We start from the raw sequence: 17,305 nt of genomic DNA, 5'->3' as shown, positions 1-17,305 counted from the left end.
TATTAATAAAATTCGAGTTCAATTTGATAAAATCAACAAAAGATATTCAACTCAAGTATCAGGAACCATTTATACATATATCATGTAAATAATGTTAAAAGAGTCAAAAGACTGAATATTCAATTTTCATTCATAATGATAAAAAATAATCATTTATTTTATATTTCCTATGTTAATTTTCATGAAATAGCTTGTGATCTAGTGAATTACATCTAGATGTAATCTCATGAATGTTATATTAGCCAAAATTCCTAATAAAATTGTAAGTAATGGATAGGGATAGGATATCGAATGATAAATCAGGGATTCCAAAGTAATTAATGTCTCCAACATACAAAAATGTATATAATTCTTTAGATTATAGTATAATTTAAAAATATGTAATAGATTTTAGGTGCTGTAGATAGAGATCTTTGAATATTAGGCCAAAGAAAGTGAATATTAGAAAAATTTTCAAATTGTATATAGAATATTTGAAAATTTTATAACTTAGAATCGACCGAATGCAACATATGTGGTATCAAAAGATGGGGAAAAAATGAAGAAACTAACTAGATCAAGATTGAAGAAGGAAAACTTACCTCAAAAGAGAACATCCAAGGCAATGCTGATTTCAAGAAAAAATTAAAAACTATATAAAGCCCAGCCGAATGACAGCCATTCATTCAGTGAAAAACCATTGCAAAGAGCACATCACTTGAATCAAGAAAATATATCTGAAACAATTGAAAAGTTAAAAAAGAAGTTATTTACGTGAGCTGAAAAAAAATATAAATAATCCAAATACGTACCTGAAAAATAACCATTGTGTAAAGGAAGTTAAGAAACGATTAATCAATTTTCAAGAAGAAAGTTCCCTGGTTTCAAGCAAGAGTGAAGCAGTATTATTTATGGAAAATAATTCCAAACCAAAACAAATTGATGAAGATTAAGGTTTCAATTTGAGGTTAGAACTGTTAGAAGCATAGAGGACGATACCATAAAACAAGGATGAAGTCGATGAAGTTTTAGATAAGTAAATATTAGATTGGATTAATTAGAATTCAGTTATTAAATAGGAATTTTGGATAGTTAATTTTTTTTTGAAAATTAATTAAAAGTTTAAATCAAATTGAATTTAAATTGAACCCACCTGAGTAAGAGTCGATATAAAAAAATCAAAAAGATAGTATCAAATTTTCAGTTATTGGATCGAATCAATTGAAATTTAAATCAAATCACCAAAAAAAAAAAAATAAACGCAGCTTGCATATACGATTCATAACAATTGTCGCCCAACGCGTGGCTTATATTAATTCAATTTACAGCATTATTTTAAAAAAATTCAAATTAATATATAACTGTTGGAATCATATCATCGATTATTTAATAAAAAAAAATGGAAACAAGAAGTAAAACAAAAATTGGGGAAAAAGGGGATGAAGAAGAAAATGCAAAAGGAAATATGGAAATAAATGAAGAAAATAGAAAAAAACTGAATTTCTTGGATATAATGACTGCAATAAAAAAATTAGAAGATCGTTCGAAAAATTTTGAAGAAAATATGAGTGAAAAATTGGAGGATAAGTCGAAAAAATTGGAAGATCAGTCGAAAAAATTGGAAGATCAGTCGAAAAAATTGGAAGATCAGTTGAAAAAATTAGAAGATCAGTCGAAAATATTGGATGAAAATTTGAAAGAATTTAAAGAAGAAATGAAAATTCATTTGGCAGATAATATAATTGAAATGGATAAAAAACTTGGGGATAGTTTAATGGCATTCAATGATTTGTTTAGTGCCAGAATAAATGAAGTTGAAGAAGAATTCACCTCAAAATTAGAAGAGAAAAGCAAAAGATGTAAAAAGAATTTAGAAATTAGTGAAAATAGAGTCAAGACAGAAGTTCACAGTATTATAGAAAGGAACCTGAGTATTATACAGAATGATATGGAAAAACAAAATGAGCAACTAGAAAACAAAAAAATTGAGATGTATAAAAATGCAAAAATTCAATATGAGAAAATTGAAAAGCAGAATGAAAAATTAAAAAAAATTCTTAGTAATGAAAATTGGAGTACATCTGGAATTATTAATCTGGGAGAGAATAAAATGAATTTCAATGGAAAGATAAAAAAACAACACTCAGTGCCCTTCATGAAATTTTTATAAAATAGACAAAAATATTTCACATCATTCATATCATTTAAAGAATACATCAGGAGGCAATTAACTGAAGAAGCACTGCTATGGATTAATAATAAAGATGTTGAATTGAACGATTTCGAAACTTTCAAAACAAAATTTTTGTCATATTTTTGGGGTTCATCTCAGCAGAAGATGATTAAAAATGAGTTGTTCGGTGGAAAATTCAATCCAAATATAGAAACAAGTTATCACAGATATGCGATGCAAATATATAGTGTAGCACAGTACTTAGATGCTGATTTTACTGAAGAATATATTGTAAGTTTGATAATTCAATATTTCGATAAAGAATTAGAAGACATCTTATTATTATATGATTTCAAAGAAATGGATAAATTATGTCAATTTCTCATGAGTCAAGAATATAGAATAAGGAGAAATTTTCAAAGACAAAATTTGAATCAATATGCCAGCAACCAAAATCAACAAACCAATAATGGGAACAATTATAATTCTAATAGATCATATCAAAGAAATATACAAGGACAACAACATATAAATAATTATTATCAGAATCAAAATTATAATAGAGGACAAAATCAAAACAATAGGAATGCCTGGAGACAAGGAAATCAAAATGGACGATCAATGGAAAATAGAAACAATAATCAAAGCGGGGAAAATAGAAGAATAAATAACATGAATAGAAGTAGCGAGTCTCAGGAGATTATGCAAGAACAAGAGAATCAAAATGGAAATTTTTAAATGAAGCACCTATTAAAAATGTTATTGTTTATCAACATCCGAAGGAATTTATAAAATTAAAGGGAAATTTTGAATATGAAGATATGAAAGGATTAATTTTTTTGAAAGCTAAATTACAATCAAAACCAATTCAAATATTAGTAGATACAGGATCTAAAATTTCATTAATAAATTATAAATTAATTCAAGAATTAAAATGGGAGCAATATTGTTATAAAATACCAAAAACAAATTTAATAGGTGCAAGCAATAAAAAGTTGAGGGAAGTCATGAAAGGAATAATAGGACAAATAATATTTAAAGAAATTCAATATCAATACAGTTTTTTATCTTTGAAAATATGGATTATGATGCAATACTGGGGACTGACGAATTAGATCGAAATAATATGATAATAGACTATAAGAGTGGACATGTACAAATAGGAGCAGAAATTATTACATTTGAAAAAAATAACCTTAATGGAATAGAAAACAAGATAAATGAAGGTGATAATTTGGTCAAAAATATAATGAATGTTCAAAAATTTGAAATAATGGAAGATATTGTATGTGATTTGAGATGGAAAAATGAAGTTATAAATTTAATGATGCAACATGAAGATCTCATTACAAACGAAAATAGAACTGCTAAAAATTATGTGCATAGTATAGACGTAAAAGGAATAGAAAACTTTCGATCAAAAACCTACCAATTCCATATATATACAAAAAAGAAGTATCATTAGAAATTAATAAAATGTTGGAAAAAGGAATAATTGAAAAATGTAATTCAAGATATATAAACCCAATAGTTGTTGTTAAAAAAGGTGATGGAGAATTGAGACTGTGTTTAGATGCTAGGAATATAAATCAATATTCAATCCCGCAATATGAAATGCCAATGAGCACAGAGGCAATTTTTGGTAAAATAACAGAATCAAACATATTTTCTAAAGTAGATTTGAAACATAGTTTTTGGTTAATTCCATTGGAAAGAAAAAGAAGAGACTATACTGGATTTATAATCGATGGAGTAATATATCGTTTCAAAGTAGTTCCATTTGGACTGCAAAGTTCATGTTCAGCCTTAGAGCACTTCACTCTATTTTAAATAAATATGATGATTTCATTTTGCATTATATAAATGATATTTCGGTATTTGCTAAGGATGAAAAGGGTCATTTAAATCATATTAAAATATTATTAGAAGATTTAGATGGAGGTTTGAAAATCAATTCAAAAAAATGTCAATTTTTCCAAAAAAGTGTAAAATACTTAGAATACAAGTTAGATAGTGAAGGTGTAACAATGGATGAAGAAAGAGTTAAAATAATACAGGATTATAAGAGACCTGAAAATTTGAAATCATTAAGGGGATTCTTAGGATTATTGAATCATTTCAAAAAACTTATTCCAGATTTAAGTGAAAAAGAAATTCTATAATATTAATACAATTGCTTAAAAAAGGAAATAAATGGAAATGGACTGAAGCACAAGAACAAGCAATGCTCAAAATAAAAGAAGAATTTTCAAAAAATTTGCGAGTATATCATCCTGAATATAATAAACCTTTTATATTGAGAACAGATGCTTCACTGAACAAATTTGAAGGAGTATTATTGCAAGAGCAGAATGGAATAGAAGTACCGGTATGTTTTATATCTAGAGTAACAAAAAACTATGAAAAAAAAATAGTATAACAGAATTAGAATTTGCAAGTATAATTTATTGTGTAAAAAAATTAAGATTTTATTTATTGGGATCAAAATTTATAATAGAAATTGATCATCAATCGTTATTGAACATCATGAAAAGTAAAATATTAAATAATAGAATATATAGGGGATCATTACTATTGCAAGAATATGATTTTGAAATAAGGTACATGAAAGGAAAAGATAATATTGTGGCAGATACATCAACAAGAAATGAAGAAAAGGAAGAAAAGGAAAGAAAAAAAGTACGAATAGGTGCTAATATATTAAAAGAAGAAGAAGGAATTTTTGCAAAACGAAAGATAATGGAAGACCAACATAATATGTCATCGGAAGAAAAAGAAAAGTGTTTAAAAGTAGATGATATTTATATTAAGAAATTGGGTGAAATGGAATTGTATGTAATTGGTGGAGGATTGGCAAGAGAAATTTTAAGAACATTGCATGAAGAAAATGGGCATTCAGGAAGTAGAAAAATCTGGATGATTTTCCGTGAAAATTATATAACAAAAAAAGATTATAGTTTAAGCAAAGACGTAACAAGAAAATGTGAAATATGCCAACTAAATAAAACCAAAAATTATATTAATTATAATCAAGCAAGAAATATTTATGCCGAAGAAAAATTAGACATGATTGCTATTGATTTTATAGGAGAACTAATAATTACAGAAAGAGGAAATAAGTTTATTTTAATAATTGTAGACATATTCTCAAAATATATTAAATTATATCCATGTCAAAACACAAAAGTGGTCACAATAAAAGAGAAAATTGACCAATTTATAGAAGACATAGGATATCCAAAAAATTGTATATTAGACAATGCGACTTATTTTCAAAACAAACGTTTCCAGGAATACTGTAACAAAAATTATATAAAACTAAATTATATAAGCATCCGACACCCTCAAGCAAATCCAGCAGAAAGATACATACAGGAAGTTATTAAGTTCCTAAGGGTACTCGTTAATGGAGAACATGATGAAAGGGATATACAATTAAACAAAGTGGAATTTTTTTGGAACACAATACCTAATACAGTTAGTTACAGAAGAAACACCATTATATTTAATGAAACAAGAAAATCCAGAGAGACATTGGAATAGTCCAGAAAGGACAAATTATGAAAAGATCAGGGAAGAAGTGAGAAAAAAATTACTTAAAAAAGGTGAAAAATATATTAAACGGATGGAGAATAAGAAAATAAAGAAACATGTGAAGTTGAAAAAAGGAGATTTGGTTATTGTACGATCCCACAGGGTAACAGACAAGCGGAATAAGATTTGTGCGAAATTAAAAACTCCATTCGAGGGACCATATATAATAGATAATGAGAATGGTTTGAATAGTTATGTATTAAAAGAATTAGAAACAGAAAGAATGAGAGGAATTTTTCATATTAATGATTTATATAAATTCATCCAGACAACGAATGAAAGTTAATTTAAATTTTATTCGAATTTGAAAATTTGGAGAAATTTTAATATTTTAAATTGAAAATAAAAATTATCAAATATTGAATTTGGAGAATTGTTATGGAATGGTATTATCTACTTATAAAATCAATGAGAATACATAACCAGACTCTATCTTTCGGAAACTACAGCAAATTCATCAAATAGATAATAAAATATAAATTGATATGCTCCAATAACATTTAAGATTGTAGAGTAACTTTATTCATTTATGCCATTCACTGGTACATTGTGAAATTAGCATAATTCCAATATTTCTAAATTTCTATATCAATTTTCATTCAAAACATCTCAGGATCTGAAACAAAAGGAAAATATTAATAAAATTCAAGTTCAATTTGATAAAATCAACAAAAGATATTCAACTCAAGTATCAGGAACCATTTATACATATATCATGTAAATAATGTTAAAAGAGTCAAAAGACTCAATATTCAATTTTCATTCATAATGATGAAAAATAATCATTTATTTTATATTTCCTATGTTAATTTTCATAAAATAGCTTGTGATCTAGTGAATTACATCTAGATGTAATCTCATGAATGTTATATTAGCCAAAATTCCTAATAAAATTGTAAGTAATGGATAGGGATAGGATATCGAATGATAAATCAGGGATTCCAAAGTAATTAATGTCTCAAACATACAAAAATGTATATAATTCTTTAGATTATAGTATAATTTAAAAATATGTAATAGATTTTAGGTGCTGTAGATAGAGATCTTTGAATATTAGGCCAAAGAAAGTGAATATTAGAAAAATTTCCAAATTGTATATAGAATATTTGAAAATTTTATAACTTAGAATCGACCGAATGCAACATATGTGGTATCAAAAGATGAGGGAAAAAATGAAGAAATTAACTAGATCAAGATTGAAGAAGGAAAACTCACCCCAAAAGGGAAAATTGCGAAAGCATCATATTTGGAAAATTTTTGACATCCAAGGCAATGCTGATTTCAAGAAAAAATTAAAAAAGTATATAAAGCCCAGCCGAATGACAGCCATTCATTCAGTGAAAAACCATTGCAGAGAGCACATCACTTGAATCAAGAAAATATACCTGAAACAATTGAAAAGTTTTAAAAAAACGAAGTTATTTACGTAAGCTGAAAGAAAATATAAATAATCCAAATACGTACCTGAAAAATAACCATTGTGTAAAGGAAGTTAAGAAACGATTAATCAATTTTCAAGAAGAAAGTTCCCTGGTTTCAAGCAAGAGTGAAGCAGTATTATTAATGGAAAATAATTCCAAACCAAAACAAATTGATGAAGATTAAGGTTTCAATTTGAGGTTAGAACTGTTAGAAGCATAGAGGACGATACCATAAAACAAGGATGAAGTCGATGAAGTTTTAGATAAGTAAATATTAGATTAGATTAATTAGAATTCAGTTATTAAATAGGAATTTTGGATAGTTAATTTTTTTTTGAAAATTAATTAAAAGTTTAAATCAAATTGAATTTAAATTGAACCCACCTGAGTAAGAGTCGATATAAAAAAATCAAAAAGATAGTATCAAATTTTCAGTTATTGGATCGAATCAATTGAAATTTAAATCAAATCACCAAAAAAAAATAAATAAACGCAGCTTGCATATACGATTCATAACAATTGTCGCCCAACGCGTGGCTTATATTAATTCAATTACAGCATTATTTTAAAAAATTTCAAATTAATATATAATTGTTGGAATCATATCATCGATTATTCAATAAAAAAAAATGGAAACAAGAAGTAAAACAAAAATTGGGGAAAAAGGGGATGAAGAAGAAAATGCAAAAGGAAATATGGAAATAAATGAAGAAAATAGAAAAAAACTGAATTTCTTGGATATAATGACTGCAATAAAAAAATTAGAAGATCGTTCGAAAAATTTTGAAGAAAATATGAGTAAAAAATTGGAGGATAAGTCGAAAAAATTGGAAGATCAGTCGAAAAAATTGGAAGATCAGTCGAAAAAATTGGAAGATCAGTTGAAAAAATTGGAAGATCAGTCGAAAATATTGGATGAAAATTTGAAAGAATTTAAAGAAGAAATGAAAATTCATTTGGCAGATAATATAATTGAAATGGATAAAAAACTTGGGGATAGTTTAATGGCATTCAATGATTTGTTTAGTGCCAGAATAAATGAAGTTGAAGAAGAATTCACCTCAAAATTAGAAGAGAAAAGCAAAAGATGTAAAAAGAATTTAGAAATTAGTGAAAATAGAGTCAAGACAGAAGTTCACAGTATTATAGAAAGGAACCTGAGTATTATACAGAATGATATGGAAAAACAAAATGAGCAACTAGAAAACAAAAAAATTGAGATGTATAAAAATGCAAAAATTCAATATGAGAAAATTGAAAAGCAGAATGAAAAATTAAAAAAAATTCTTAGTAATGAAAATTGGAGTACATCTGGAATTATTAATCTGGGAGAGAATAAAATGAATTTCAATGGAAAGATAAAAAAACAACACTCAGTGCCCTTCATGAAATTTTTATAAAATAGACAAAAATATTTCACATCATTCATATCATTTAAAGAATACATCAGGAGGCAATTAACTGAAGAAGCACTGCTATGGATTAATAATAAAGATGTTGAATTGAACGATTTCGAAACTTTCAAAACAAAATTTTTGTCATATTTTTGGGGTTCATCTCAGCAGAAGATGATTAAAAATGAGTTGTTCGGTGGAAAATTCAATCCAAATATAGAAACAAGTTATCACAGATATGCGATGCAAATATATAGTGTAGCACAGTACTTAGATGCTGATTTTACTGAAGAATATATTGTAAGTTTGATAATTCAATATTTCGATAAAGAATTAGAAGACATCTTATTATTATATGATTTCAAAGAAATGGATAAATTATGTCAATTTCTCATGAGTCAAGAATATAGAATAAGGAGAAATTTTCAAAGACAAAATTTGAATCAATATGCCAGCAACCAAAATCAACAAACCAATAATGGGAACAATTATAATTCTAATAGATCATATCAAAGAAATATACAAGGACAACAACATATAAATAATTATTATCAGAATCAAAATTATAATAGAGGACAAAATCAAAACAATAGGAATGCCTGGAGACAAGGAAATCAAAATGGACGATCAATGGAAAATAGAAACAATAATCAAAGCGGGGAAAATAGAAGAATAAATAACATGAATAGAAGTAGCGAGTCTCAGGAGATTATGCAAGAACAAGAGAATCAAAATGGAAATTTTTAAATGAAGCACCTATTAAAAATGTTATTGTTTATCAACATCCGAAGGAATTTATAAAATTAAAGGGAAATTTTGAATATGAAGATATGAAAGGATTAATTTTTTTGAAAGCTAAATTACAATCAAAACCAATTCAAATATTAGTAGATACAGGATCTAAAATTGCATTAATAAATTATAAATTAATTCAAGAATTAAAATGGGAGCAATATTGTTATAAAATACCAAAAACAAATTTAATAGGTGCAAGCAATAAAAAGTTGAGGGAAGTCATGAAAGGAATAATAGGACAAATAATATTTAAAGAAATTCAATATCAATACAGTTTTTTATCTCTGAAAATATGGATTATGATGCAATACTGGGGACTGACGAATTAGATCGAAATAATATGATAATAGACTATAATAATAATATAATATAATATATAGTTTATTGAAAAAGTACAATTTGTATAAAAAATCAATAACATTTGAAATATTGTTTCAATAAATTAAATAAATATTGTTTCAATAAGAGTGGACATGTACAAATAGGAGCAGAAATTATCACATTTGAAAAAAATAACCTTAATGGAATAGAAAACAAGATAAATGAAGGTGATATTTTGGTCAAAAATATAATGAATGTTCAAAAATTTGAAATAATGGAAGATATTGTATGTGATTTGAGATGGAAAAATGAAGTTATAAATTTAATGATGCAACATGAAGATCTCATTACAAACGAAAATAGAACTGCTAAAAATTATGTGCATAGTATAGACGTAAAAGGAATAGAAAACTTTCGATCAAAAACCTACCAATTCCATATATATACAAAAAAGAAGTATCATTAGAAATTAATAAAATGTTGGAAAAAGGAATAATTGAAAAATGTAATTCAAGATATATAAACCCAATAGTTGTTGTTAAAAAAGGTGATGGAGAATTGAGACTGTGTTTAGATGCTAGGAATATAAATCAATATTCAATCCCGCAATATGAAATGCCAATGAGCACAGAGGCAATTTTTGGTAAAATAACAGAATCAAACATATTTTCTAAAGTAGATTTGAAACATAGTTTTTGGTTAATTCCATTGGAAAGAAAAAGAAGAGACTATACTGGATTTATAATCGATGGAGTAATATATCGTTTCAAAGTAGTTCCATTTGGACTGCAAAGTTCATGTTCAGCCTTAGAGCACTTCACTCTATTTTAAATAAATATGATGATTTCATTTTGCATTATATAAATGATATTTCGGTATTTGCTAAGGATGAAAAGGGTCATTTAAATCATATTAAAATATTATTAGAAGATTTAGATGGAGGTTTGAAAATCAATTCAAAAAAATGTCAATTTTTCCAAAAAAGTGTAAAATACTTAGAATACAAGTTAGATAGTGAAGGTGTAACAATGGATGAAGAAAGAGTTAAAATAATACAGGATTATAAGAGACCTGAAAATTTGAAATCATTAAGGGGATTCTTAGGATTATTGAATCATTTCAAAAAACTTATTCCAGATTTAAGTGAAAAAGAAATTCTATAATATTAATACAATTGCTTAAAAAAGGAAATAAATGGAAATGGACTGAAGCACAAGAACAAGCAATGCTCAAAATAAAAGAAGAATTTTCAAAAAATTTGCGAGTATATCATCCTGAATATAATAAACCTTTTATATTGAGAACAGATGCTTCACTGAACAAATTTGAAGGAGTATTATTGCAAGAGCAGAATGGAATAGAAGTACCGGTATGTTTTATATCTAGAGTAACAAAAAACTATGAAAAAAAAATAGTATAACAGAATTAGAATTTGCAAGTATAATTTATTGTGTAAAAAAATTAAGATTTTATTTATTGGGATCAAAATTTATAATAGAAATTGATCATCAATCATTATTGAACATCATGAAAAGTAAAATATTAAATAATAGAATATATAGGGGATCATTACTATTGCAAGAATATGATTTTGAAATAAGGTACATGAAAGGAAAAGATAATATTGTGGCAGATACATCAACAAGAAATGAAGACAAGGGAGAAAAGGAAAGAAAAAAAGTACGAATAGGTGCTAATATATTAAAAGAAGAAGAAGGAATTTTTGCAAAACGAAAGATAATGGAAGACCAACATAATATGTCATCGGAAGAAAAAGAAAAGTGTTTAAAAGTAGATGATATTTATATTAAGAAATTGGGTGAAATGGAATTGTATGTAATTGGTGGAGGATTGGCAAGAGAAATTTTAAGAACATTGCATGAAGAAAATGGGCATTCAGGAAGTAGAAAAATCTGGATGATTTTCCGTGAAAATTATATAACAAAAAAAGATTATAGTTTAAGCAAAGACGTAACAAGAAAATGTGAAATATGCCAACTAAATAAAACCAAAAATTATATTAATTATAATCAAGCAAGAAATATTTATGCCGAAGAAAAATTAGACATGATTGCTATTGATTTTATAGGAGAACTAATAATTACAGAAAGAGGAAATAAGTTTATTTTAATAATTGTAGACATATTCTCAAAATATATTAAATTATATCCATGTCAAAACACAAAAGTGGTCACAATAAAAGAGAAAATTGACCAATTTATAGAAGACATAGGATATCCAAAAAATTGTATATTAGACAATGCGACTTATTTTCAAAACAAACGTTTCCAGGAATACTGTAACAAAAATTGTATAAAACTAAATTATATAAGCATCCGACACCCTCAAGCAAATCCAGCAGAAAGATACATACAGGAAGTTATTAAGTTCCTAAGGGTACTCGTTAATGGAGAACATGATGAATGGGATATACAATTAAACAAAGTGGAATTTTTTTTGAACACAATACCTAATACAGTTAGTTACAGAAGAAACACCATTATATTTAATGAAACAAGAAAATCCAGAGAGACATTGGAATAGTCCAGAAAGGACAAATTATGAAAAGATCAGGGAAGAAGTGAGAAAAAAATTACTTAAAAAAGGTGAAAAATATATTAAACGGATGGAGAATAAGAAAATAAAGAAACATGTGAAGTTTAAAAAAGGAGATTTGGTTATTGTACGATCCCACAGGGTAACAGACAAGCGGAATAAGATTTGTGCGAAATTAAAAACTCCATTCGAGGGACCATATAGATAGATATATATATAATTTATATATATATATATATATATATATATATATATATATATATAATTTATTCCTCCTTTAAGACATCATACAATGTATAGGAATAGTCAACAAGAAAAAAAGAAAATAACAAAATATTGAAAATATAAAGAGAACAATGTTGGCAAAAGTTAGTATTAAAAAAGTCTTAAGTGATAGAATTAGTAATTGATTTTACTTCTTTCTTAAATTGTTTTTCACCAAGTCTCTTATAATGTTTAGGCAAGTGATTATACAATTTAATTCCTGTGAAAGTAGGTGACGACTCATATTTTTTAGTGTTATGCTTGGGAATACATAAAATATCCTCATGCCTAGTATTGTAGCTATGAAAATCTGTACATGTTTTAAGTTTTTTTAAATTTTGGTGAACATAAATTAGACAATTGAACATGTATATAGAAGGAAATGATAATATTTTATTTTCCTTGAATATAGGGCGACATGAGTCTCGAGGACTCAGGTTGAAAATGAGACGAAGTACTCTCTTCTGTGCAACAAATACACGCCCAGCATATGGGGATGAACCCCACAGAACCACGTTATAGCAAAGGTGACTATATACACTACTAAAATACACCCCAACGAGAGAATCTAATGATAGTGAACTCTTGAGGCGGGAAATAGCAAAGTAGGATTTACTTATTTTGTTACATACGTGATCAATGTGGAAGGACCATCTCAACCCACTGTCCACACGTACTCCCAGAAAACTGACACACTCTGATGACCTGAGGCTGAAGTCTGAAAGGTCCACAGTGAAATCAAGACCGTCCCTTATCTGAAATTTGATGATTTTGGTTTTCTCCAAATTTACAATCAAAGAGTTCCCTCGGCACCAGACAATAAATCGTTTGATAAGAGATTCACAAATCCTTATCAGTTCTTCAAGATTACGAGCTTTAATTGCCAAGGAGGTATCATCAGCAAAGAGAATTATAATGCAAGCCACAATATGATGAGGAAGCTCGTTGATGAATAGGAGAAAAAGAAGTGGCCCTAAGACTGAACCTTGGGGAATACCTAATTTTGGATAATATCTTCGGGAATGGGAGCCACCCTGCTCAACCACCATAGACCGGTCTGAAAGAAAACTACGAATCCAATCGAGGAATACTCCTCGGAAACCCATTTGATACATTTTCTCAATAAGAAACTCTGGTTGAATGCAATCAAATGCACGAGTTAAATCGAAAAATATTCCGGCAACCTGATATCCATCATCTAATGAGGAATAAACGAATTCAAAAAATTCACAGCAGGCACTCTGAGTGGATCTTCCAGCTCTAAAGCCATGCTGACAACTTGTCAGGATGGAAAATCTAGAAAGATAATCATACATTCTATGGCAGACTATCCTCTCTATTACCTTCGATAGCTGACTTAGTAACGATATTGGACGATAATTTTCCAAGTCATTAATATTACCCTTTTTATGAACTGGTTTTACTACTGCTTGCTTTAAAACTGCTGGAAATTTACCCAAGGAAACAGAGAAATTAATTAAATCAGAAAAATGCTCCGCAATAAGGGGAGAAATGTATTTGAGCACTTTAGAAGAAACATTATCGGGCCCAGACTCACCGCAATTTTTCAAACCTGAGATAACAGATATGATCTCTTCAGGAACAACAGGAAAAAAGTAAAAATTCGAGTTAACCAATTTCTGGGTGGTGCATGAGTTCGAAATTAAATTTCCGTATTCACCTCGTAGTGCGAGCTCACCCATAGTAGAAAAATAGTTCCCAAATGCGTTGGCGATCTCATTGGGATGTGAAATAGTCTGTTCATTAATCGTAAGCGTAATATCATTGACACGACTTCGGTTCTTAGTACCTAACTCTATATTTACAAGGGTCCATAAAGTTTTGTTGCGATTGGTTGATTCAGAAAGAATATTATCATTATAATTTTGTTTAGAAATTTTCAATAACCGATTGTATGCTGTTTTAGCTTTCTTGTAATTTATCAAAGCATCTCGGGATTTCAAGTTCTTAAAAACCCAGTGAAGATTCCTCAAATGGTCTCTTGCTTGAAGTATTGAGGAATCTATCCACCTCGGTCGACACCGAGAAGTAGGACGCAATGATCTCAAGGGACAAGTAGCTTCAACCGAAGAAGTTAATAAATCCAAAAATATTTGAAATCTAGTGTCTATTGTGCCGAAATTATCCAATACTTGAAAGTTTGTATTTGAAATCATAGAGAAAAGATTCTCCAAATTTGAGTGGGATATCAATCTGAAATTTATAAAATCCTGTTCAGCTTCAAGTTGGTCATTACAAATATAGTCGAGAATGAGAGCTTTATGGTCACTAATAAAGGGCTCGTGAACAGACACCGAAATGCTCATCCTGTTAGCATTTGTAGCTATATAGTCAACCTTGCTAGACGAAGTTTTTGCGTTTTTATTTGTAAAGACTCTCGTAGGCTCCAAGGAACCCTCCAATAAACCAAAAGAAGTAAAAAGTTCATCAAGAAGTTTTTTCCAAGAGTCATTAACTGAAAGGAAATCAATATTCAGATCACCACACAAAAACAAAATTTCTGAAATGGAAATACAGTAATTAAGAACATATTCTAATGTCTTTAAGAATAGGGGAATATAACCTGACGGAGGTCGATAAACACTCAATACACAGTAGGTAGTTTTTTTAGTCTTGATCTTTATAGCACATAATTCACAATGCATCTCAATAGAATACTTATCAATATTCAGGCGTTGCACCTTATATCCCGATTTAACATAAATAGCACTACCTCCATGTTCTCGACCAGGTCTAGAGTAAAATGAAGCGACCTGATAACCAGATAAAGTCATATACTCAAAACGATCCGATGTGCACCAGTGTTCCACTACACTAATACAATCGGGATCAGAAGAACTGAGGAAGAGCTCCAAGTTGTTCAATTTATTTGGAAGACTTTGTACATTTAATTGTACAATTCTCATTGAATTAATTTCTTCAGTGATGTAGTGTTCTATTGAAGATTCAGACTTACCAATATAAGTATCATCTATGTGATATTTTGATTCATCGTTCTTCGTCTTAAAAAAAATTTATTAATCATTATACCTTCCGGCCAGAGCTGAGGATCCATAAGTTTGGTTTCGTATTCAGAAGGAAAAGATATCTTGAATGATGAGTATATATCAGGCTGCTTAGATTTTAGTTTTTCACATGTTAAGTCTGTAGCAATATCACCGAGAAATTTATTTATATCTTCAACCGATGTAGAGGGGCTGAGTCTAGAAATATGAATATGTGATAATCGCTTTCTTGGAGCACTGTGAAGAGCAGTGGAATTAGACGAACCAATAATTGGCCTGATATAGTTACCCTGTTTAATAGTAGATTTTATTTTATTTTCATTTTCTTTACTCTTAGTTATTTTTTTATTTTTTTGATTTAATTTTTTTTTATTCTCAACTGTGGTCCATTGAGAAGAAACACTACGAGGCAGCTCCAAGGCGTCAGTCGCAGCAGTGCTCACCTGATCAGGTGTTTTCAAGACTGTATATTGTGTCGAGGAACAATGTGTAGCACCCACGTCTGGTGGAATCCCCATCATGTGTTCCGGTATCTTATCGTCAGGGGAAGACCGCTGGCGTTTGAAACTCCGATCAGCTGTTATTGTTGTGTTGGCGTTTTTACTCACTTGCATATGATGGAGTTGATCGATAAGCGAATTAATTTGTTTATTTTGTTTTACCACTAAATCTTTCAAGCTGAATATTTCAGAAACAAGTGGTGCTAATGCCTTTTCGACTGCAAGCTGAACGATAGAATCCAATTTACTTGATTGATCTTTCAAGTTAGCTTGCACATGTAACGTTGAATCATGGAGATCGGAAGTCGATTCACAATTGTCACACTTCCACTTATTTTGCGTTCCATCTTCACGCATTTTATTGAAACTCTCATTTGGAATGCTAGAGCACCCGATATGATAACTTTTAAGGCACACTTGACAATCAATAGCTTCATCATTCCTATCAATTTTATTGGAACATTTGGAGCAACTTAAACCACGTATACGCGTCATGATGATACAGTAGTATCGATACAGTAGTATCGATAGATAATGCTTCTTTATTTCAAATAAACAAATACAATGTTATACAAAGAAAAAATTTAAGTGAAATGACGTCATACATTTACAGGCCCTTATATCGCCCCTAGAAGATTTAGATGGAGGTTTGAAAATCAATTCAAAAAAATGTCAATTTTTCCAAAAAAGTGTAAAATACTTAGAATACAAGTTAGATAGTGAAGGTGTAACAATGGATGAAGAAAGAGTTAAAATAATACAGGATTATAAGAGACCTGAAAATTTGAAATCATTAATAATAGATAATGAGAATGGTTTGAATAGTTATGTATTAAAAGAATTAGAAACAGAAAGAATGAGAGGAATTTTTCATATTAATGATTTATATAAATTCATCCAGACAACGAATGAAAGTTAATTTAAATTTTATTCGAATTTGAAAATTTTGGAGAAATTTTAATATTTTAAATTGAAAATAAAAATTATCAAATATTGAATTTGGAGAATTGTTATGGAATGGTATTATCTACTTATAAAATCAATGAGAATACATAACCAGACTCTATCTTTCGGAAACTACAGCAAATTCATCAAATAGATAATAAAATATAAATTGATATGCTCCAATAACATTTAAGAATGTAGAGTTACTTTATTCATTTATGCCATTCACTGGTACATTGTGAAATTAGCATAATTCCAATATTTCTAAATTTCTATATCAATTTTCATTCAAAACATTTCAGGATCTGAAACAAAAGGAAAATATTAATAAAATTCA

The sequence above is a fragment of the Harmonia axyridis genome, chromosome 2, assembly GCF_914767665.1.
Source record: "Harmonia axyridis chromosome 2, icHarAxyr1.1, whole genome shotgun sequence".
Classification (NCBI taxonomy): domain Eukaryota; kingdom Metazoa; phylum Arthropoda; class Insecta; order Coleoptera; family Coccinellidae; genus Harmonia; species Harmonia axyridis.
The sequence above is the reverse complement of the archived record's forward strand: the minus strand, read 5'-3'. Positions refer to the sequence as shown.